Source organism: Enhydra lutris, unplaced genomic scaffold, assembly GCF_002288905.1.
Source record: "Enhydra lutris kenyoni isolate GAN:26980312 unplaced genomic scaffold, ASM228890v2 scaffoldscaffold46, whole genome shotgun sequence".
NCBI classification, from domain to species: domain Eukaryota; kingdom Metazoa; phylum Chordata; class Mammalia; order Carnivora; family Mustelidae; genus Enhydra; species Enhydra lutris.
In genome coordinates this window covers 6837002-6849603 of record NW_019154130.1, presented here as the reverse complement: position 1 = coordinate 6849603, position 12602 = coordinate 6837002, and positions in this window count along the sequence as shown.

The following is a 12602-nucleotide window of genomic DNA, read 5'->3' as shown; positions in this document are numbered from 1 at the left end:
TTCCCAGAGTGTTGGGAGCCAGGAAAATTGGGAACTTTGGGTAACACTGAGCTGGTTCATCCATTTGCATTTTTGATTGGTTAAATTCTCCTGGGGCAAAGTCTTTGGCCTGATTGTGGCTGGTTCTGCCCAGTTCTGTCAAGGGCACTGAACAGGTCTTATGGCATTCTGTCACGGGATCAACAGGGGGCACATTCCCTGGGCTTGGTGCTGGGAGAGTTCACCTACCCTCTTCTTAAGACGCCGCGCTTTTCACTGTACCCTTAACTTGGAGGTGAAGGTGGGGAGAACGGTACAGTTAGCCCCAAATGCTCACTAAAACAAAATTAGTCAAAGGTGGTACAAAATGTGATTTTGATATAAATGGAAAGTTCTGTGCTGCAGTGTAAAAACAGTGGAAGTGTACAATAGTTTAGGAGCTCAGAACATGATAACTACAACTTCAAATGGGCAAAAATGTTACTGTTCGAGTATCTTTCAGTATGAGACTCAAAGCCTGGGCAGCACCATTTGATCAAGCAGTTTTTAAAGATCCCAGCTAGCAGCTGGGGGCGTTCCAGGTGAGCTTGCTGCGGGGAGGAGACACTGCTCATCAGCCTCCGTGCTTGCTCTGGATGTAGCTTCATGGCCTTCGGCTTCCTCTTAGCAGCTGTTACCAGTCAGTGCGTTGGGAAGAAAGGTGAAACTTCTTTGCCGTTTCCCTGGCTTGGGGATGAAGCCACACATACCCAGCCTATGTGTTGCCACATGCCAGACTTGTTACTGTTACCCCTAAGATTCCCATGGGGTCAGGATGTGCCTTGGAGCCCAAGCCCTGTATATTACCTTCTGTCAGCACCAGCATGTTCCTCCCCTTTCCTGGGCTGGCCCTCACCTCTGCCGCTAGCCCCTGGGTCTTCCCCAGCTCCGCATCCCAGCAACACCCTGGACTGGATCCCTCTGACCCCTCGACGTGCAGCTCCAGCATTTCTATTCTGACCAGGCTAGGGTCAAAACCGGACTGGAAGAGGCAACTGGAGCTGCATTTTCTGCACACCTGATGTGGGATTGAAGACATTCTTGGTCCACATCAAAGAATGGGAGGAGTGTGACTTAAAGGGTGCTGAAGATCTCGCCTGGCATTGCTGCTATCACTTGGTCTCAACAAAAAAAAGTCATGAGGGCAGGGAGCCCCAGGAAGCAGGGACAGAATCAGGCTGCCCAGCTCTCTGGCTGTCCCATTGAGCCGCCTTCCAGGAGATGAAGGATCTTGATAAGGGATGGGCTCCCCAAGTGCCTGATCACCACGGGTACCCTCTGGTGTCTGGAGTTTCACACACCAGTAAGGAAGGGGAAGTTTTAACTGACCCTGTCCTTTTCCGCCAGCCGCTTCCAGCTTGTTCATAGCCCCAGTTTGGAATCGGTTAGGTTCTTTTAAAAGTCCCTGCTCTCCCACTCTCAGAGCTATGGGTCAGGGGCCAGGCAGTTTGCTTCCGTGGCCTGAGCTCGCATAGCTTCTGGGCTGAGGACAGAATCAGCCCGCAAGGAGTTCAGTGTGGTGCCCATTGTGTATTCTGTTACCATTACAGGGGAAATGCCAGACCCTTAGGAATTGTACATTGGTGGTACCACTCTGAAGCCTTTTTGTCTTTTTTCTCCTGGAGGTCCCTCAGCTAAGCTGGGAGGCAGGGTCCTAAGGAATGGTGCTCCTGCCCCTGTCTTGGGCATTCACACTCCGAACCCTTGCCGTGTGCCAGGGATCTGGCAGAAATGGCCCCTACAGGTTTGATGTCAGGAGCTCTCCTTCTAGCCTTAGTTTGGGAGCCGTGCTCCTGCCAATGAGTTCTTCCTCCGAGAATGTGACCAGCTTTTGCCGAAATCTGTCATTCTCAATTAGATGATGCGGCTCACCAGGCACAGTATCAAACCTGAATCTGAATCCAGGGCTCAAGCCCAGGAATCTGCATCTTCAATCACTCCCACCTTGATTGCCTATTCTGATGCAGGTATTTTGTGGTCCAAATATTGAGAGACCTGGGGGAGGGGATTTGAGGGTCCCAGAAACTGGGCTTAACCTCAGAAGGCCTGTGGGGGCCTCACTGTACACCTGTCTGACCAGGTCCTTGGAGGCCATGCCCAGAACTGCTTGGCCAGCCCTGAGTCCACAGGCACTGCCTACTGCGTGGTGACTGCATTCTCCGTTGGCTACAGGCAATGAGGCCTGACTCAACAAGCACCTCACCGTGGCCTCCGGGGACCATGGCCTTGGCCGGGCCAGCCAGGAATCCCTGGCACTGGGAGGGCCCATTGAGGTAAGTGCCTCACTAAGGTTTTCTACTTCTCTCTGTCCTGGGGCAATGGGGACAGGGGTGCCCCAGCCACCACTTCCCTTCTTGGGGCACAAAATGGCAGGTTGCTCTTGTCTAGATGCTTCTGAGCTGCTCAGGCTGCACCTCTAGACAGGGACAGGGTGTGGGGTTTTTCCAGATTACTGGAAGATGGCAGGTGTTGACAACATAGAACATGTCACTTATTTCACAAATCACACAGTATTACCAGGAACAAGCCAGAAGTCAACAAATTGGTCTCCTTAGCAGCCATTAAAACAGTTGGAAAATAAGAGTACCCTCATGTATTGTTGGTGGGAAAGTAAAATGATAGAGCAGTTGTGGGGAAGACAGTCTGGCAGTTCTTCAAAAGTTCAAACAATTACCACACAGTCCAGCAATTCTGCTTCTGGGTATGTAGCCAGGAGAACTGAAGCAGGATCTTCACCAGACACTTGCACACCCTTATTCATAGCAACATTATTCACAAGAGTGAAAAGGTGGAAGTAGCCCAAGTGTTAAATTGTTGGGTGAATGGAAAAGCAAAAAATGCAGTGTGTGCGTACACACAATGGAATACGATCCAGCCTTAAAAAGGAAGTGTCGCATGGCGCAACATGGATGAACCTTGAGGACATGCTAAATAACAGCCAGTCACAAAAGGAGAAATACTGTCTGCTTCCACTTACATGATCCCTGGAGAAGCCAAAATTCAGAGAGAGAAAGTGGAATGTTGGTTGGGGGTGGGGGGCAGGGAGCAGAGATAGAGAATTAAGTGTTTAACAGGGAAAGTTTTCCATTTAGAATGTTCCGGAGATGGATGGTGGTGATGGTTGAACAACAGGAATGCGTTTAATGCCACCAAACTGAAAAACGGTTAAGATGATAAATTTTTTTTATATCTGCACATGTAGAGAGATTTTATATATACACACACACACATACACATATATGTGCATAGACATATTTGTATTACATATATATACAAACTATACACACTTCCATATGTATATGTATAGAACTAAAAACCAATAAAGAAATGGCCTGTAATTCTGTTATCCGGACAGCCCCATTAACACATGTATTTGTAATTATATATGTGTTACATAAATGTACACACAATGTTAAAAATTCAAAGAAAGGTATAAGATTAAAAATCTACTAACTTCCCAAACTACTGAAACCCAGTGTCTCTCTTCAAAATAAGTGTTCTGGTTCTAACTTTAGAAAAATAGTTTTGAACTTTTACTTAATGATCTGTATATGAAAGTTACACTAAAGCAGTCATGCTGTCACTCGGAGAAATTCCTGCCCGAGGTTGCCTGCTCTTCCTTGTTTGACAGTTCCACAGAATTCCATTCTGTGGATGGAACAGTTACTATAATCCTTGTGCTGTTGGTGGACACTTGTTTCCAATTTTGTATATAATTATTACAGTCTGCACTGTCATGAACATATTTTGGCATAATCTGAAGACACACATGTCAAGTTCTTTGTAGTGTAATTTCTGGGTCTCAGACTATGTCCATTTAAGGCTTTAATGGATGCTGTCAGATTGCCCTCCAATAGCTTGTTTCCTGTATTCTCACTGATAACCAGTGGTCAAGTGTTGTTTTTTTCTTACCAGTTTTAAATGTGATAAACAGTCCATCATTTTTATTTGCTTGAGCTGCTATTTGAGCGATCATCTGGGCCAGGCCACAAGCCCTTTGCTTATGTTATCACATCTTAACATTTACCCCTGAGCCATAAAGAGAATGTGGACCAAGGAAGGTCCTAAGCTCTGCTGCATTTAAACCTTGCCAGCCAGACTGTCCAGGACAACATCATCACGACGCAGCTCTCAGCTCTCGGCTCTCGTTTGTCACTTAAATCTTCCACTGTCTGTCTATAAACAACCCTCTGGTGACCTCCTTTGTGCTCACAGCTTTTTCCTTCTTTGGGCAAATTCCCAGGAGGAGGCTCAGAGTGATAGTGCGTAATGTTTTTTGGAATGTTTAAGGGTTCTGGTTGGCTGGTCCTTTCTCTGTTCCGTGAATCTGTAAGCAAAGACTGGCCCTGCGGCCTCCCTTTCTCCTGTTGATGAGGCCTCTTCTGGTGTCCTGGTCTATCCAGAGTCAGTCCATTTACTGGCTTCAGGTTAGGGGTGAACCAGGAACTCCCTAGTCTCTGAAACTCCCACCTGCTTCCCTCAGTGGAGCTGAGAGCTTGTGGTAGACTCTGGTGATGTCTGCCAAGGCATCTGCCTTTGCTTTCTTGGGCCTTTGGGATTTGGGGCCCCTTCCCCCATAGGACAACCCTTCCTGGATCTGGTTTAGGGAATGTTTTCTAGACTGAGATCAGATCTTGTTTGCTCTATCTAGGGCTGTGGAAGACTGCTTGATGAGGTTTATGGTGTGTGGGGTTTGCCGGCTACTTGTGTTCTGAGTACCTATGTTCTTTCAATGTCCCACTGAAGGAATCCCACTCTCCCCAGTAGGAGGGCTGAGCCTCTCAAACGGAGGGCCTCTCCATCACTAGGTGGAAGCCTCAGGTCCATGGCCTGTCACTGGCTATGTGATCATGGGTAACTCTCAGGCTCCATGTTCCTTTGGAAGAGAACTCAAGAGAATCTGGTTCTGTCTCCCTGTTGTTGGATGTGAAGGGGCTTTGTGGCAGGGATGTCCGTGCTCAAGGCTTGCGTGGAGCATGTGGGAGTAGATCAGCCTCCCGGGGCTAAGCTGGGGATCAGTGACTTACAGGCGGCTGGACCCCTTTTGGTGCTGAATCAAGAGATTTGCCCGGAGCCCCTCTCAGTGACAGATTTAGTTTTACATGCTCTGTGGCCCAGAGATCATCTCCCATCTACAACCTCGGCCTACGCGGCCCACTGGCCCATCTCTCTTATCGGTCCCCTGGGGCCCTGGGGATTTTTGTCCAGGAATTGAGTGGAAGTGGCAGCAAGCAGCCCTCTGTCCTGAGAGAGGCCTGTGCCCTCCAGCCTGGGTGGTGCCCAGACAGAAGCCTTATCTTGGACTGGCTGAAACCAGCTCACCCCTAGCATCCCGCAGGCCCAGGCTGCTTCCCACTCCCATGCTGTTGCTTTGCTGAGCCTGGTAGTATATGACAAAAAGGAACAGAGATGACCCCTGTGTACAGCCCCATCTGGAAAGGTGAGCATATACTCAAGCCAGGCGTGCACTGACCAGAAGACCGCTTCCCTCAACTCAGGGGGACCCAGTGGGGGCTACCTTGGAGGTCAGGGCCATGTGGAGACCCCTAAGGAGATCCAGGAGAGCAGCGTCCTGTATAAAATACTTCTGCCAATGCATCAGGGCCTACAGCCTGCCAGGGGCCAGACAAGTATTTTTTTTCTTTTTTAATAACATAAATTTGTGTAGTATAGCATACATACAGAAGTATATGAAAACATGTAGTGTTTAAAGAACCGCAGATCGAACACGTGCACACTCCACTCAGGACAAGAAATGGAATGCTTCACAATCCTGGAGGTCCCCCTCCTCCTTACCCCGCCCCTGCTTAGACCTGACCACAGACCTTTCCCTCCCTCCCTCCTTTCACCCTCCACCCACTCCCCTTGCCAGAGGCAACAACTATTCTCAATTTTTTTTCTTTTGAAGATTTTTTTATCTGACAGAGATCACAAGTGGGGGGGGGGAGTCCCCGCGGAGCAGAGAGCCCCATGTGGGACTCAATCCCAGGACCCCAGGATCACAACCCGAGCCGAAGGCAGAGGCCTAACCTACTGAGCCACCCAGGTGCCCCCTCAATTTTGTTTTTACACTTCCTTTATTTTCTGACCCTGGAAGGTCGTGTGAACCTTGGACAAGTGGTGAGCTAATTTTCCTTACCTGTGCAATAATACCATTACTCAGCGGTAGTTTTACCATATCCTAAACAACACATTTATTTGAGTTTTACCATATCTTATCCTAAACAACACATTTATTTGCTTGTTCCTGAACTTAATGTAAGTGGAGTCAGGTCTGTTTTTCCATGGTATCTTTTGCTTAATGTTATTTTTTCAACTGATCCATGTTAATGCTGTAACTCATTCATGTTTTAATTAATAGACATTTTTCAGATTTTATTTATTTGAGAGAGAGCACGAGTGGGAGTGGTAGGTAGAGGGAAAGGGAAAGAGAGGACCCCAAGCAGACTCCTTGCTGACTATAGAGCCCCACATGGGGCTTAACCTCACAACCCTGAGATCATGACCTGACCCAAAACCAGGAGTTGGATGCTTAACTGACTGAGCCACCCAAGCCCCCTCTCCATCCCCCAATGCATTATTGTTAATAAAGTCCATAGTTTACTTACATTTTCTTAGTTTTTACCTGGTGCCCTTTTTCTGTTTCAGGATCCCATCCGGGTTAGTACAACACATGTAGTTACCATTTCTTCTAAGCCTCCTCTTGGCTGTGAAAGTTTCTCAGACTTGTTTTTGATGACCTTGGCGGTTTTGAGGAGGACTGGTCAGGGATTTTGTAGGATGCCTCATTCATTTTTCATTGCTATATGATATAATTCCATTGCTATGTAATAATATATAATAATCTAATGTATAATGTTTGGTTGTGACACCCACACCTTACTAATTCTTCCACTGATGGACATTTCAGTTTCTGATCCTTGTTTCAAACAGGGCTGCTATATACACTTTCGTATGTGTCTTCTTGGTTTGTTTGTTTTTTTAAGATTTTATTTGTGTATTTGACAGAGACACAGCAGGAGAGGGAACATAAGCAGGGGAAGTGGGAGAGGGAGAAACAGGCTTCCTGCCGAGCAGGGAGCCCGATGCGGGGCTCAATCCCAGGACCCTGGGATCACAATCTGAGATGAAGGCAGATGCTTAATGACTGAGCCACCCAGGTGTCCCTTGTATGTGTCTCATAAGCACACATTTCTGTAGGGTTATATATCCAGAGGCGGAATTGGTGGGTACAGGGTATAGGCATGTTCAGTGTTACCAGTTACTATCAAACTGTTTTCCAAAGAAGTTGTATATGTTTACAGGTACAGCTGCAGTCCTTTGGGGCACCTGGGTGGCTCAGTTGGTTAAGTGTGTCTACCTTTGGCTCAGGTCATGATGTCCGTGTTCTCACATAGGGCTCCCTGGTCAGTGGGGAGTCTGCTTCTCCCTCTCCTGATCCTCCTACCCACTTGTGCTCGCCTTCTGTCTCAAATAAATAAAATCTTAAAAAAAAAAAAAAAAACTACCATCCTTTGTCCCACTTCCTCGCTATCATTTGATGTTATCAATCCTTAATTATTTGCAACAGAGTGGGTGTGAGATGATGATACAATGATTTTAGTTTACGTTTTTCTGTTTTATGACAAGATTGAACACCATTTCATATGGTTAGGAACTATTTGTGTTTCCTCTTCTATAAAATCCACCCCCCCCACTTTTCTATTGGGTCGTTTATTTTTCTCTTTTTAATTCACAGAAGTTCTTTATATATTCTAGATATAATTCAGAACAGGAGTGGCAAAAATTTTCCAGTTTATGGTTTGCCTTTTCATTCTCTTTATAGTATCTTTTGATTAACACAGGTCTTAATTTTAATGTAAATTATAAATCTTTTTCTTTAGTTGTATAAAAATAGAAAATAGTATTTATAGAAAATAGTTGTATTTTCTTTTTTTTTTTAAAGATTTATTTATTTATTTATTTATTTTAGAGAGAGAGAATGAGTGGGGAGAGGGGCAGAGGGGGAGGGAGAGAGCGAATCTCAAGCAGACTCCACGGTGAGCGTGGAACCCGAGGCGGGGCTTGATCTCAACACCCTGAGATCATGACCTGAACTGAAACGAAGAGTCAGGTGCTTAACCAACTGAGCCACCCAGGCACCCTGTAGTTGTATTTTCTTAGGAAATATGTATCTCGGGGCAAAAATCTGTTCTCCCATTTGTGTGGTATAAGATAGGGATCTTTTTTTTTTTTTTAAGATTTTTATTTATTTGTCAGAGAGCACAAGCAGGGGGAGCAGCAGGCAGAGGGAGAAGCAGGTTTCCTGCTGAGCAGGGAGCCTGACTTGGGGCTCCACCCCATGACCCCAGGATCATGACCAGAGCAGAAGGCAGACACTTAATGAACTGAGCCACCCAGGCAGGTAAGAATCCAAGTTTATTGATTTGTTTTTCATTTAGGTTTAAACCTGTATAACCACCAATTATTGCAAAACTGCTTCTCTCACCGACTTATGGAGCCAGCTTTGTCCAAAGTCAGGCGTTCCCAGATAAGCACATCTGTCTGCACTCCCTTCCATATTGTCAGTCTGTTTTCTGTCCTAGCACCTACACTGTGCTGTCTTAATTACTACCACTTTATAAAAATTGTCAGTACTAGGAAAAGCAAGACCCCCTGATGTTATTCTTAGCAGTGCTTTGGGTATGTTTAGCTCTCTGTCGCTCCATAAAATTGTTAGTATCAGGGTCAGATATATTTTTTAAGTTAGATTCATAATTTTCTTTTTTTTTTAAGATTTTATTTATTTATTTGACAGACAGAGATCACAAGTAGGCAGAGAGGCAGACAGGGAGAGAGGAGGAAGCAGGCTCCCTGCTGAGCAGAGAGCCTGATGCGGGGCTCGATCCCAGGACCCTGAGATCATGACCTGAGCTGAAGGCAGAGGCTTAATCCACTGAGCCACCCAGGCGCCCTAGATTCATAATTTTCAAAAGGGCATATGGTTAAATTTCCTCAGTCTGCCTTTCTTCTCTCAGTTCCCTCCTGTAGAAATGACAGTAGTTAAGAGAGTTTTGTGTAGTTTTCTAGAACTAATCTAAAGTTGCCCAAGTCTATGTGTGCGTACCACCCCACATCTTGCAGCTGCAGGAGTTCATCAGCACACTTTATTTAAAAAGCAAATTCTTGGGGCGCCTGGGTGGCTCAGTGGGTTAAAGCCTCTGCCTTCGGCTCAGATCATGATCCCCGGGTCCTGAGATCGAGCCCCACATCGGGCTTTCTGCTCAGCAGGGAGCCTGCTTCCCCCTCTCCTTCTGCCTGCCTCTCTGCCTACTTGTGATCTCTGTCAAATAAATAAAATCTTTTAAAAAAAATAAAAATAAAAAGCAAATTCTTGGGGCATCTGGGTGGCTCAGTGGTTAAGCATCTGCCTTCGGCTCAGGTCATGATCCCAGGATCCTGGGATTGAGCCCCACATCGGGCTCCCTGCTCAGCGGGAAGCCTGCTTCTCCCTCTCCCACTCCCCCTGCTTGTGTTCCCTCTCTTGCTGTGTCTCTGTCAAATGAATAAATAAATCTTTAAAAAAAAATAAGCAAATTCTTAATTTTTTCTTTCTTTTTTTGGATTTTGTTTACTTGACAGAGCAATGGGGGTTGGGGAAGCACAAGCAGGTGGAGGGGCAGACGGAGAAGCAGGCTCCCAGCCAAGTTAGGAGCCCAACACTGGCCTGATTCCCAGGACCCTGAGATCGTGACCTGAGCTGAAAGCAGCCACTTAACGACCAAGCTGCCCAGGCGCCCTCGGAGTGTTACTCTTAATTATATTTGGGGCTGCCTGTCAGCTTCTATTACCCTTTCCATTTGTCCTTTCATCGTTTCCTTCTGTTGCTTCGTTAGTGTTGCCTGTCTTCTGCTTCCCTGAGGAGTAGCCGCATGCGTGTATCTGTGTGTGTAGCTGGCTGGGGTCTTTGCTGTGCTCCTGGATGACAGAGGCCCCAGGCCACTTAGAGCAATTCCCTCTGTGCCATCTGGAATGTCCCTGAGTGTGGGTCTGTTGGTGAAGAACTCTCCGTTCTTATTTGTCTGAAAATACTTTTATTTTACTTTGCTCCTTTAAATACTGTATGTTCTTTTCCAGGTTTAGAATTCTAGGTTGCCAGTAATTTTCAGCCTGTGAAGCTGTAGTGCCAGTTTTCCGGCCTCCACTGATCCTCTGAAGCCAGCGGGGTCACTCCTGGAAAGGTAAAGGGAATGAATGGCTCCCTGCCCGCCCCACTGCTTTTAAGATTTTCCCTTTGTCTTTGGTTTTCTGCAGCTCACTCTACCACGTCTACAGCTGGATTTCTTTTCACTTACCCTATTTGGGATTTGTTGAGATTTTTGTGTCTTGGATTACTGTCTTCTATCACTTGTAGGAAATTCTTGGTCATTATCTCTTCAAATAATAACCTCCTCATACTCTTGTCGTCTGAAGCCACGATGAAATGTACGTTTGACTTTTGTCACCTTTCTCAGTTTGTCTCCCGGGTACTTTAATCTTTCTTCTGTATTTTCAGCTTTTTTTTTTCTTTCTCTGGTGCATTCTAGTTAACTTCTTAGCTGTCTTCTACTTCATTTGTTACTTGGCTGTGTCCACTCTGATGCCACATCAATCCACCCAGTTTTTAATTTTGGTGATTGTGCTTTTCATCTCTACAATTCTATTTGACTTTCCTATCTACTCTGTATGTTCACTTCTTATAATTTCCTGCCTCGTCTTCGGGCTCCTGGGTGGCTCAGTGGGTTAAAGCCTCTGCCTTTGGCTCAGGTCATGGTCTCGGGGTCCTGGGATCAAGCCCCACATTGGGCTCTCTGCTTGGCGGGGAGCGTGCTTCCTGCCCACCCCCCCCAAATCTCTCTGCCTGCCTCTCTGCCTACTTGTGATCTCTGTCAAATAAATAAAATATTAAAAAATTCCTGTCTCCTGAAGATTTTCAGGTAGGTTTATTGTTCTTTATTTTGTATTTATTTTGTAAGATTTTATTTATTTAAGAGAGAGAATGAATGGTGGGGACGGGCAGAGGGAGGGAGAGAGAGAGAGAGAGAGAAGCAGACACCCTACTGAACAGGAAGCCTGACCTGGGGCTCCATCCCAGGACCTGGAGATCATGACCTGAGTTGCAGGCACACGCTCAACTGACTGAGCCACACCGGCGCCCTGTTTATTTTTCTTTAAACAAAGTAAGCCAGGGGTGTTTTTGATCTAACGCTTCTTCTTCTTCTTCTTCTTCTTTTTTTTTTTAAGATTTTATTTATTTGTGAGAGAAAGGATGAGAGAGAACATGAGAGGAGAGAGGTCAGTGGGAGAAGCAGACTCCCTGCTGAGCAGGGATCCCGATGTGGGACTCAATCCGGGGACTCCAGGATCATGACCTGAGCCAAAGGCAGTCGCTTAACCAACTGAGCCACCCAGGTCCCCTATATCTAATGCTTCTTTTAAATTTTATTTATTTATTGACACAGAGAGCGAGAGAGGGAGAGATCACAAGTAGGCAGAGAGGCAGACAGAGAGAGAGTGGGGAAGCAGGCTCCCCACTGAGCAGAGAGCCCGATGCAGGGCTCGATCCCAGGACCCTGAGATCATGATCTGAGCCGAAGGCAGAGGCTTTAACCCACTGAGCCACCCAGGCGCCCCTATCTAATGCTTCTAATATGTGAAGTTTAGATAGACCTGTCATGTTTATTACTGCTGCCTTTCACTCATAGTGCCTTGTTTTCTTGCATACTTAGTTCGCTTTTACTGTAGGCTGCTTTGCAAAATAGTTGTGTAGATCTCCTAAGACATAAAATGAAGGTGCTTTCCTCTAGGGAGGATTGACATTTATTTCTGCCTGGGCCTTAGGCGTACTGCCTGTGACTTTAAATTCATGCCTTGAGGCTTCAGAGGCCACCCCTAGGCTACAGTTTGGGCTGCGCAGCCTGGAGAGCCGGTGTTTACACTCCCTCCGGGTGGGTGTATTTTCCTGGTTCTGCTCTGCACCATGGCCTATAGCCTTACAGACCTTCGAGTTTTGGGGAAGGAGGGCAGCTTTGTTTCTAGTTTGCCTTTATCCTGAGCTGTTAGTCCTTTGGGGTCACAGCTGAATGTCCTATGAGACTTCTCACTTTTGGTGGGCCCTGGATTTGACTTTGCTTTTTCAGCCTGTGAACTCCCCAAACCCCCACTCTCCTGTTTTCGCAGCTGAGTGTATTTGGAGAGGGGAAAAGTGACCTTGGAGATTCTGATGATCTCTCCTTGCTGCTGCTTAGATTTTGGCCTGGAAATTCTGTACTATCTTGTATTTCTTTGATACTTCTATACAGATTGAAAAATATATATTTATCCCAGCATTTTAAAATAAACTTTTAATTTTAGAATATTTATAGACATACGGAAAAATAAGCACATGGCGTGGAAGGGTCCTATATACCCTGGGCCCAGCTTCCCCTAACTTCAGCATTTCACAATGATCTGGTACATTCGTCACGGTGCTTATGTATTATTATAAACTGGTATTTATATGTTATTATTGGCCCCAGTTCATAGTTCGTTCAGGCTTTAGTTTTTGCCTCTCTCTCTCCCAGGAT